At 42.6% G+C, this 12,917-nt stretch overlaps 1 protein-coding gene across 1 annotated transcript in view; it reads right to left on the reverse strand.

The window, feature by feature from the left end:
- Positions 1-12,917, reverse strand: part of LOC133997984 (pleckstrin homology domain-containing family G member 3-like) — a 378,673-nt gene that overhangs the window by 219,576 nt on the left and 146,180 nt on the right. The window lies entirely within an intron of this gene.

Genomic DNA, 12,917 nt, shown 5'->3' on the forward strand with positions numbered 1-12,917 from the left:
TGGAGCTAGGCTTAGCATAAACCCGCCCTGCTGCTGTAGAGGTGTAAATACATTCAGCGCACACTACTACTACTACAGTCTACAGTTAGCCAGTTAGCTGAGTTAGTCACTACCCGATGTGAGTCACACATGCGCAGTAGCGTTCGCCATCGTCCGCCATCTTTGACAGCTACTTATGGCAACTCTACTTGGACAAACTACTGTTATATGTTGGAGAGATGTATTTCATACACGTTTCAGCAGTTGGATGCGAGTCCGCACAAAGTATAGAAACAAAAGAAGTTCAACACAAGTTTGTACATCTGTATGTAACCAGGGAAGTATTAATACACGAGGGCAATGTCGCTACCCAATGGGAGTCGAGCATGTGCAGTGTTCATTAGTTTTTTTTAAATATTAACTAGCTAACTGCAAGCAGCGATGACCGGGCCCAAGCTCCCTCACCACGCCACTAATGAGCGAGACTTGGCGCGACGCATCTTCTAAGTCAAATGGAAACAAACAGCGCCAAAATCGCAAATTCGATTCAAAATGGCCGACTTCCTGTTGGAGTGAGGGTATGGGTCCAAGAGACTTTTTAGTGCGTCTTTACACGATACATATGTGTACCGAATTTCGTTTTTCTATGTCAATCTGGAGTGAGGGGCTCAATTTCCTTAATCTTCTACGGGGTGCAGTACCCCCATTTGGCCAGCAGTTCCTGTTAAATGGCGAAACGGCAAAATTCCTCACATCGCCATGAAGCAATCAAACCAGTAATCAAAAAGATTTTGATAACTTTTTAGTTATCGGCTGATGTGACTGGGACTTTTTTCTTTTTACTTAGACTGTATATATATTTTTTAAAAGCCCTTAAAGGAAGTATTTATGAGTATTAATGTGAAAAATACACAGACACACAAACTTTCCTCGGGTCACGTGTGTAATGACTGACAGCTCTACACTCCCTCTGCTGGAGCCCTGCAGTTACTACACAACACTACTGCTGCTGTCAGATTAACATTATACACATAAAACATGAGGAAACACAGAAATAGCTGCAGCTGACAAACCTTAGAGATGTAATAAGCACTCAAAAGTTCATATTTCTCATGAATCGCGATTGAGTCGGGTGAATAATGTGTTTTATACAAACAGAGTTGCCATAAGTAGATGTCAAAGATGGCGGACGCTACTGCACATGTGTGACTCACATCGGGTAGCGACAGGGTTAATCACTTGTCTTGAATTAGCAATATACAAACAAAGCTTGTAATGCACAGTGGTGTTTTAATGATGCTGTTACAGGAAGTTCACAAATGCATAAACAGAAAAACTTGAGTGTCACTGTTTTTGGCTGAACCCAGATGCCGACATGGAGAGACTAGTTTGTAATGGAAAAACATTCAAATGTCAGGTGATGTCTCAGGATGCAAAGTAGGTGCATGGACAGCAGGAAAGCAGGAAAGCAGGAAAGCAGGAGAGCAGACAGACAAAACAAAAACACACCAAGCACAAAAACAGAAAGTAAAGAAAACACAACAGCAGGCTGGAGTCAAAGGGGATTCGTGACATTGACTGTTTATTTTGACAGTAGTGTTGTTTGTTATAACTATAAATTATTAACATATATAATGTTTATATATTGTAACTCCTGTTTTTATTCACCACTACATCTTGGACGATATTGCATCACTTATACTGTAGCGCACACTTCTATAAATAATACTGTACTTTTTGCATTTGTGGTTTGATGCTATCTGCTCTCTTTACTCTACACAATGACAGTAACATTGAATGTAATCTAATCTAATCTAGATGTACAGGGGCGGGTTTTAAAGGTAACTCTGCAGGGTGAGGCTTCAGGTGAGTCAGATTTAAAGCAGACAGGATGTTGCTGGTGTTGACAGAGAGTCTGATGATGCAGCTTTAAATCCACTCTCAACGTTTCACCAACGCTTCTTCATCAATCTGCATCTTCCTCTCACAGCAGCATCAGGTGACCACGGAAACGTACAGCAGGTGAGTAAACTAGTTAATAAGTTAGTAATCATCATTTTTATTTATATAGTAGTCTTAAAACAATTTCTACACTTTACATCCTTATTATTTACAAGACAAAATAAATGGTAGACACACAATGTTAAACACAATTTAAAACAATTAAAAAGCTTTAGCTTACCTAATATCTTAAAAATCTAAATAAAATTATAGAAATTTACCGGCAGCCAATGAAGAGTAATGTGCTCTCTTTTTTGGTTTAGGCTAGAGTCTGGCTGCTGCATTTGCTCAGACATGTGTAGAGAGGTCAAACAACAGTAAATAAAATTGACAGTCTGAATAAAACTGAACTGATTTTGGAGAATCTCCTGAGCTGCAGAAACAACATGCTTGTTGAAGCTGAGGTGATTATCACAAGAAGAGAGGTACAAATGAGTGTCATAGATGTAGATGAAATGCCCCAAGGGTAACATGTAGAGAGAAAACCAGAGTGGCAAAGGACAGACCCCTGTTTAAAAAAGAATCAATTGTTCAGTCAAAATCAATGATGTCAAAAATCATCTAACAATTAATTTTCTCTCCCTTGAACAAAAGGGCCATTTGTATCATTATATTCCTATTTCAATAATTGTTATTGTTTATTAATTTACAAACTCTATTTAAGATATTATGTAATTTATTTGATTTCGCCTTTTTAAGCATTTAAGCATCCAGAGTTGAAGCATCAGACCACGAGACGATCGACCCCAGAAGCCTGAAACACTCCACAACAATGTGAGTATTTATATCTATGTGTTGCAGCTGCAGAGTGTTTGTGTATCTGATAGACTGTCAAACTAATAGATGTAACTTCATAACATCACCTGTTGGTTTGTGGACTCCTGTTTTGAAGCCTTGAGTCTGCAGTTTGTCTGCTGCCATCAAACCTTTATTAGAGACCAAAATCTAACAATTAACTTCCATGAGTTGGAGTATAGCCATAGCCGACACTATCTATGGCTATACTCTGTAAATCTGGGGTTACGCCATGGTTCCAATACCTAACCAATGTTATTTCTGTGGTCGCAAACCTAAAGCATACCCTGTTTTTTTTTTGTTAAAGAGGAGGGAATTACCTGCATCACAGCATCCCTGGCTGGATCGAACCAGGGACGCTGTGATTATGTGGCATGTGCTCTAACCACTCAACCATCAGGACACACCAAGCAGTTTTTGTTTTATCATCAAATTTGAATGAACTGGGACCATGATTTACAAAATGAACATAATGCTGAACTGAAGAAGACTTGAAACTAGTGATTGAGGCCATGAACTCATTAAGAAAGTGTTTTGTGAGGTAATGAATCAAGTGTCTTTTTGGAGCCACTGCAGTCGCCCCCTGCTGACCATTACAGTCGCAGGTTTAAGTCACATCTGCATTGGCTTCACCTTTCAGACCAGGAGCTACCTGCTTGGTCTATCTGCAGGACTTTGGTCATTTTTTTCTATTTCCCCAGAACAGAGCCTTAGGACTTTTAGACATTTTATAGTTGCCTTTTGCCTGTTTTTATTATTTTATGGTAATAAACCTTTTTAAATACATTTTTAAGTTCATTAAGAGTCTTCAGCTATTTTAACCCCTAGGGGTTTTTGGCATGATACATTTAACCTTTTTAATATTCTTACTATTATTCTTTTTCAGAAACATTTCGAACAAAGTATTTATTTCTTTGATTGATTTGCACAGCCATGTGACATTAACAAAGTCTATTTTATCAGATTATTATGATTTCTATGTAAAATCTTAATCTGTAAAATAACCAGTAACTAAAACAGTCACTCAAAAGTAGTGAATGTATATTTACCTCTGACAGTGTGTTGCTATAATAATTGTGCTCTATTTGTGTCTCATAGGGATCCTGACTGGTCTTCATCGTGTGGCGAGTTCATGCTGCCTCCTGCTGCTGAAGATACGGTACAACAACAAAGATTAGTCTGATACCATCAGCTGTGGGCCGACACACACACACACACACACACACACACACACACACACACACACACACACACACACACACACACACACACATTAAAAGTCAAACCAAGAGTTCAGCAGAAAGAACATCTAATAATTAGTCTATTCTGTTATTGCACTCTGATACCCATGGCTTCTTCACCTCTCAATCCTGACTCTCAGCCAGAGATTCACATTCCCCAAAAATTATCTGTAGCTCATTTGAACATACACAGTCTGAGAAATAAGATTGATGAGATTTATCATATATTAACACTTCATCAGATCCATGTGTTGGCACTCTCCGAAACACATTTAGACCCAAGTTTTGATGACAGTGAATTATATATTAAAGGTTACAGTTTGTACAGAAGAGATAGAAACAAGAAAGAAGACGGAAAAACGAAAGGAGGTGGTGTAGCTTTCTACATTCACGATCAGATCCCAGGTAAAGTACGGACAGACTTAATGTTCTCTGATTTACCAGAATTAACATGCCCTGATTTAGAGATTATTTGGGTTCAGCTTCAACTGGATGATGAATGACCAGTTTTAGTGGGTTGTTGTTACAGACCACCAGATAGCGAGGATGCATATTTGGAGTGTGTCTAAAGAAAACATGGACATTTTCCTCCTGGGAGACTTCAACATTGATTGGGCCAAAAAATCAAAAGAACAAACAAATGTCCCTGTTTTAACTGAATGTCGGATGACCCAGTTGATGAATCAGCCTACTAGTGTGAGGATTGGTAATAAAGGCATCAAGTCATCAACAATTATTGACCATATATATACAAATATTCCTCTGAGATGTTCAAACATTACTTCAACACCTACAGGTTGTAGTGATCATAACCTCATTTCTGTCACTGTGGAGAGAAATGTTCCCAAACTTAAAGAAGAGATTATCTTTCAGAGATCATACGAGATGTTTGATGAAGCCAGTTACATCCGTGACATCAGGAGGGCTCAGTGGACAGAAGTACACAATGAATCAGACCCTGAGGATGCTTTATCCAAGTTCACTGGCATCTTTAGCAATCTAGCAGACAAGCATGCTCCCTTAGTGAGGGACACAGCTGAAAATGTTGATGCACCATGGATGGACGAAGAGATAAAGTCTTTAATGTTAGACAGAGATGCTGCAAAAAAGAAATTCAGACAATCAGCCAGTTGTTATGGGGATATTTGTAATAAAGTAGAAAAAGCTATTTCTACAAAAAAGGAACAACAGAGACCCAGAGAGGCTGATAATGATATTGCGGAAAAACAGGAGACTTTAAATGACTTCATGGGGATGAACTCATGTTCTCCTGTTACCAACATAGAATCAGAAGGACGTCTAATCACAGACGACACTGAGATTGCCAATTGCTTTAATCAATATTATGTTGATAAAACAGAGGAATTAAAACGTTCTGTGAGAAATGAAGGCCGGTCTTCATCACGTAAACTCATAAAAGAAAGAATCATGAAAGACAAACAATGTTCACTCAGTTTTGTCCCAGTTGACGTTGAAAAGGTTGAGAGTCTGTTGTCGTCTCTCTCTGATGATATTTCTCCTGGAATAGACAACATGGACGTCAGACTGCTTAAAGAGGCAGCCAGTCACATCTCTGCTCCCATATGTCACATAGTGAACCAGTGTCTGGAACGTGGTGTGTTTCCATCTCAGTGGAAAGAGTCCAAAATCATTCCGATGTCAAAGAACAGAAGTGCTCACTTCAATGCAGAGAACAGCACAGCTGTCAGTCTGCTGCCTGTCTTAAGTCACATCCTGGAGACACTGATCCATGAACAGATTCTAAAGTACTTTATGGATAATGAACTGATCAGTGAACATCAACATGCTTTTAGACCGGGTCATTCTACCTGCTCAGCTCTTGTTCACATGACAGATGATTGGTACAAAGAACTTGATGAGTGTAAATCAGTTGGGGCTGTGTTTATGGATTTCATTGCTGCCTTTGAGGTCAGTCACGATTTGCTGTTTCTCAAACTTGAATGTTATAACTTCTCATATTCGGCTCTTCTTCTGATGGGAAGTTATCTATATGGCAGGAGACAAACAGTTTGTTACAATGGCTGCTTTTCTGCTGTCAGAGACGTTGTCTGTGGATTGCCACAGGGTAGCTTCCTTGGTCAGCTCCTGTTTTCCATCTTTGTAAATGATCTGCCTCTTGTTTTAGAAAAGTCCTCCATTGTCGTGTATGCTGATCCTATGACTGTTTATTACTCATCTGATCGTAGTAATGATAGTGAAAATAGTGCTGCTAGAGTTGCTCTTGGTTATGGATTCAACACTGATGTTGAACCACTGTCATGGCCTTTAGTAGAAGACAGATCATGGAACAACTTGTTTGATTTCATGAGGATAGCTGTGCGTTCAGGTACACCGGCATCTTTTTCAGCTCAACTGAAGTTCTGTGGTGAAACGCACATGTACAGCACTCGGTCTAAACAGAACAGATTCTTTGTTATCGGTAGAGTAACTGGTGACTTAAGATGTACAATTGCGTACATCCGGTCCGAGGAAGGATTACCAAAATAGCTGCGGATTAATATTCTGTCCATCTACTAATCAATAAATTGACTAATCATTGCAGCTCTACTGAAGACACAGAGATTTATGAAAGTTAACTAATATTACACATTAAGGTTAATCATATATTCATATATTCATTTTTTTCACTTTGTATTTGTTTCTTTATTACCGAACTCGTTTGTTGCTATGTAGACCGGCTATGCCTCAGGAGAAGGAATATTCATATAGAACTAATGACACTATTTGTTTCTGTGATGATCCTGAAGATGCAAAGTTGATGTGAATCAGGAGTTCTTTCTTAATGCACGTTAAATTACGAGCTCGGATCAATCGTCTACATGCACGAGACATGTGACAAAGATTTGACCAGAGTGAAGATATTTATACTATTACTGGTATGTCAGATATTTTCCAAGAGGTATCATATGGAGCTTTTCCACTACACAGTTCTGGCTCGACTCGACTCTGTTTATTCTGCGTCACCATCAGGGATAGTACCTGGTACCTGCTCCTCCATCAGGGATAGTACCTGGTACCTGCTCCTCCATCAGGGATAGTACCTGGTACCTGCTGCTGCTCCATCAGGGATAGTACCTGGTACCTGCTCCTCCATCAGGGATAGTACCTGGTACCTGCTCCTCCATCAGGGATAGGACCTGGTACCTGCTGCTGCTCCATCAGGGATAGTACCTGGTACCTGCTCCTCCATCAGGGATAGTACCTGGTACCTGCTCCTCCATCAGGGATAGTACCTGGTACCTGCTGCTGCTCCATCAGGGATAGTACCTGGTACCTGCTGCTCCATCAGGGATAGTACCTGGTACCTGCTGCTGCTCCATCAGGGATAGTACCTGGTACCTGCTCCTCCATCAGGGATAGTACCTGGTACCTGCTGCTGCTCCATCAGGGATAGTACCTGGTAACTGCTGCTCCATCAGGGATAGAACCTGGTACCTGCTGCTCCATCAGGGATAGTACCTGGTACCTGCTCCTCCATCAGGGATAGTACCTGGTACCTGCTCCTCCATCAGGGATAGAACCTGGTACCTGCTGCTCCATCAGGGATAGTACCTGGTACCTGCTGCTCCATCAGGGATAGTACCTGGTACCTGCTGCTCCATCAGGGATAGAACCTGGTACCTGCTCCTCCATCAGGGATAGAACCTGGTACCTGCTGCTCAATCAGGGATAGTACCTGGTAACTGCTGCTCCATCAGGGATAGAACCTGGTACCTGCTGCTCCATCAGGGATAGTACCTGGTACCTGCTCCTCCATCAGGGATAGTACCTGGTACCTGCTCCTCCATCAGGGATAGTACCTGGTACCTGCTCCTCCATCAGGGATAGTACCTGGTACCTGCTGCTCCATCAGGGATAGTACCTGGTACCTGCTGCTCCATCAGGGATAGAACCTGGTACCTGCTCCTCCATCAGGGATAGAACCTGGTACCTGCTGCTCAATCAGGGATAGTACCTGGTACCTGCTGCTGCTCCATCAGGGATAGTACCTGATACCTGCTCCTCCATCAGGGATAGTACCTGGTACCTGCTGCTGCTCCATCAGGGATAGTACCTGGTACCTGCTGCTGCTCCATCAGGGATAGTACCTGGTACCTGCTTCTCCATCAGGGATAGTACCTGGTACCTGCTCCTCCATCAGGGATAGTACCTGGTACCTGCTGCTCCATCAGGGATAGTACCTGGTACCTGCTGCTCCATTAGGGATAGTACCTGGTACCTGCTGCTCCATCAGGGATAGTACCTGGTACCTGCTGCTGCTCCATCAGGGATAGTACCTGGTACCTGCTGCTCCATCAGGGATAGTACCTGGTACCTGCTCCTCCATCAGGGATAGTACCTGGTACCTGCTCCTCCATCAGGGATAGGACCTGGTACCTGCTCCTCCATCAGGGATAGTACCTGGCACCTGCTGCTCCATCAGGGATAGTACCTGGTACCTGCTGCTCCATCAGGGATAGAACCTGGTACCTACTCCTCCATCAGGGATAGAACCTGGTACCTGCTGCTCAATCAGGGATAGTACCTGGTACCTGCTGCTGCTCCATCAGGGATAGTACCTGATACCTGCTCTTCCATCAGGGATAGTACCTGGTACCTGCTGCTGCTCCATCAGGGATAGTACCTGATACCTGCTCCTCCATCAGGGATAGTACCTGGTACCTGCTGCTCCTCCATCAGGGATAGTACCTGGTAACTGCTGCTCCATCAGGGATAGAACCTGGTACCTGCTGCTCCATCAGGGATAGTACCTGGTACCTGCTCCTCCATCAGGGATAGTACCTGGTACCTGCTCCTCCATCAGGGATAGTACCTGGTACCTGCTCCTCCATCAGGGATAGTACCTGGTACCTGCTGCTCCATCAGGGATAGTACCTGGTACCTGCTGCTCCATCAGGGATAGAACCTGGTACCTGCTCCTCCATCAGGGATAGAACCTGGTACCTGCTGCTCAATCAGGGATAGTACCTGGTACCTGCTGCTGCTCCATCAGGGATAGTACCTGATACCTGCTCCTCCATCAGGGATAGTACCTGGTACCTGCTGCTGCTCCATCAGGGATAGTACCTGGTACCTGCTGCTGCTCCATCAGGGATAGTACCTGGTACCTGCTTCTCCATCAGGGATAGTACCTGGTACCTGCTCCTCCATCAGGGATAGTACCTGGTACCTGCTGCTCCATCAGGGATAGTACCTGGTACCTGCTGCTCCATCAGGGATAGAACCTGGTACCTGCTGCTCCATCAGGGATAGAACCTGGTACCTGCTCCTCCATCAGGGATAGTACCTGGTACCTGCTGCTCCATCAGGGATAGTACCTGGTACCTGCTCCTCCATCAGGGATAGTACCTGGTACCTGCTCCTCCATCAGGGATAGTACCTGGTACCTGCTCCTCCATCAGGGATAGTACCTGGTACCTGCTGCTCCATCAGGGAGAGTACCTGGTACCTGCTCCTCCATCAGGGATAGTACCTGGTACCTGCTGCTCCATCAGGGATAGTACCTGGTACCTGCTGCTGCTCCATCAGGGATAGTACCTGATACCTGCTCCTCCATCAGGGATAGTACCTGGTACCTGCTGCTGCTCCATCAGGGATAGTACCTGGTACCTGCTGCTCCATCAGGGATAGTACCTGGTACCTGCTCCTCCATCAGGGATAGTACCTGGTACCTGCTGCTCCATCAGGGATAGTACCTGGTACCTGCTCCTCCATCAGGGATAGTACCTGGTACCTGCTGCTCCATCAGGGATAGTACCTGGTACCTGCTGCTCCATCAGGGATAGAACCTGGTACCTGCTGCTCCATCAGGGATAGTACCTGGTACCTGCTGCTGCTCCATCAGGGATAGTACCTGGTACCTGCTCCTCCATCAGGGATAGTACCTGGTACCTGCTGCTCCATCAGGGATAGTACCTGGTACCTGCTCCTCCATCAGGGATAGTACCTGGTACCTGCTCCTCCATCAGGGATAGTACCTGGTACCTGCTGCTCCATCAGGGATAGTACCTGGTACCTGCTCCTCCATCAGGGATAGTACCTGGTACCTGCTGCTCCATCAGGGATAGTACCTGGTACCTGCTGCTCCATCAGGGATAGTACCTGGTACCTGGTGCTCCATCAGGGATAGTACCTGGTACCTGGTACTTTTTTAGTATCTGCTCTGCCGAGGTTCCAAGCGAGCCGAGCCGATACTAAATGTGACGTCAACAGACTACCGGCCACTGATTGGTCAGAGAGTCACTGGAAGAGTCATGAGCCGTCCCACACAAGAATCAAACCCGGCATTTTTAAATACCAACAACAGCGTTACAGAGATTGGTTTCTCTTCTCTTGCTTTGTGTGAGACAGAAAGCCTCATACAGCAGCAAGTACACCATCACCTCCAAAGTCACAGCAGTTTAAAGCAGCGTTGCTATGACGATCCCGCTCACGTTGAGGAGGTACTTTTTTGTAATGGAAAAGGTTCCTGGTACCAAACCGAGTCGAGCCGAGTCGAGTAGAGCTAGAACTGTAGAGTGGAAAAGCTCCAATAGACAGAATATGATCTAAGACAGTTGGCCAAGTATTTTTACCCAATGTGTCGTCATTCTGCTGGCGGCTCCTAGACGTCCTGGCAGCAGAACATGATCTGATGACCGGCTACATGTAAAATACATACTAACTACTAGAATTAAGTTGTTTTTTTAGATATTTAGATTTAGATATTCATTTATTATCCCCAGAGGGAAATTTCACAGACTGTCAGCTACTGATGGGTTGAAGAAACCCCACCAACATTGAAGCAATATACATACACACACACACTGTACGACACCACTAAACATTGAGCAACATGTAATACACATATACTACACAAACACTACCAGACATTAATCAACCGACACATATATATATAACACTCAGGAGGGCTGGGTCCATATGAGGTTATTGAGTGCTGAGATGGCAGACGGGACCAAGCTCTTGCTGATGATCTTGGATGCGGTGTGTGTTATTTTTGTCAGTTTGTTCCTGTTAGCGGTGGACAGCATGTTGTAAAAACAGGGTGAACAGTACAGGAGGATGGTTTGGATGATGCTGGTGTACAGTAGTGACAGAGGGCATGGAGTTTGCGGATTACATGGAGTCTCTGTTGGGACCTTTTGTGTATGTTGGTGATGTGTTGATCGAATGTCAGTTTATTGTCTATGGTGAGGCCATCTGGTAGAACATGATAAGGTTCTATGGGAGAGATAGTGTTAGGTGGTTGTCCGTGTGGTCGGAAGAATTAGAATTTCTATGTTTTCACTATTATCGGGTTTCATTTTTATTTCTCTAATTGCATGTTTTTATGTTTTTATGTTTTTTATTTCCAATTCTTACTGTTAAATGTTTGTTTTATGTAAACATTGAGTTGCCATTGTGTATGAAATGCTCTGTATAAATAAAGCTGCCTTGCCTTTATGTGGCAGGCCAACCACTCGGCTACCAAGCCACTTTAGATAAGCACCAGGGTGTAACTTCATCACTTTAGTTGCAGATATCGTGTTAATAGCTGTTGCGTCTGCAGGGATAAAAGGCTCAAATCAAGCTACAAGCAGCCTGGTGTTTTCCTTTGTTCCAGTGTGTGGTGTAAAATACTTTGTTTTTGTATTTTTATTGTTTTTTTATTTAAATTCATGGTTTAATGACTTTGTTCATGTATATAAATGAGATATTTGTTGTTTACTGTGTTAGTATCTGTATGTAAAGCCCAGTTATTATATATCAGAGTGTTGTGCAGCAGCTGGGAAAGTTTTTAAATGTCTAAACTGAAATTTTGTAGTTAAGTATTTTGGAAATTTTATATCATTTATATCATTTATATAAGGTCTTCATTGTCTGTTACTGAGTTTTTAAGTCTTATTAAGTTTTAAATATTCTATTTTTTTGCCTTTTTATTGAACAGTTGGCCAACAGGAAACTGGGTTTGACATGCAACAAATGTGCCTGATTAGCAGCAGGAGCGTTGCAGATAAACAGCTTACAGTTAAAATATGAACATATATTAATATTGAATGTGTTACAGTGGCGTAGTGAAAGTCCTGCTCACCAGAATGACTTGATGTGTGTGTTCATTAAACACTAAATAAATTATTGTTAACAAGATGATGTTTTCTTATGTTTGTTTTTTTTTAAAGCAATTTTAACTTGAAACAATTAAAGACTGTAAAGTGAATTCAGACATTTTCTTCTAAACACATTAAATAGGTCATAAATGTATTTCTAAAAAAGGTGTAAAAAGCATTTCAACCATTTAGATTTGAATTGTGGAGCTAGACTTAGCATAAACCCGCCCTGCTGCTGTAGAGGTATAAATACATTCAGCACACACTACTACTACAGTCTACAGGTAGCCAGTTAGCGGAGTTAGCCACCGAGCTAGCAGCTGAGCTAACAGAAGAAAGCTCTCAGACCTAGCGTCCATGTTTCTGGTAGAGGTGGTTACTTTGATTGACAGGTGACACTTGGTAGGGGGCGGGGCTTCAGCGGACTCGGCGGCCACGCCCACATCGATTGGGAGCAGAGAAAAAGGCAGACTTTTACACAACTTTGAAGCCTAATTTCATATATTAATTATAATTAATAATTAGATTAATTATATATTTATAATCATTCACATTTGGCAGGATGGTTAACAACACACTTTTCTGTGGTATGTCAAACTCAGAACACATATTTATTCTTACTTTACACGGACTTTAAAGAAACAACCAATAAATCAAGTCTAATGTAATTCATGAACTTATATAACCCAAATCATCATCAGAGGACATGAAACACACACTGATGTTAAACATGAACACAGAAGAAAGAGGCTGTGTGTTTCAGTTTCAGCATCACACTGATCAGATGTCCGTT

This window comes from Scomber scombrus, chromosome 17 (genome assembly GCF_963691925.1).
Source record: "Scomber scombrus chromosome 17, fScoSco1.1, whole genome shotgun sequence".
Lineage (NCBI taxonomy): Eukaryota > Metazoa > Chordata > Actinopteri > Scombriformes > Scombridae > Scomber > Scomber scombrus.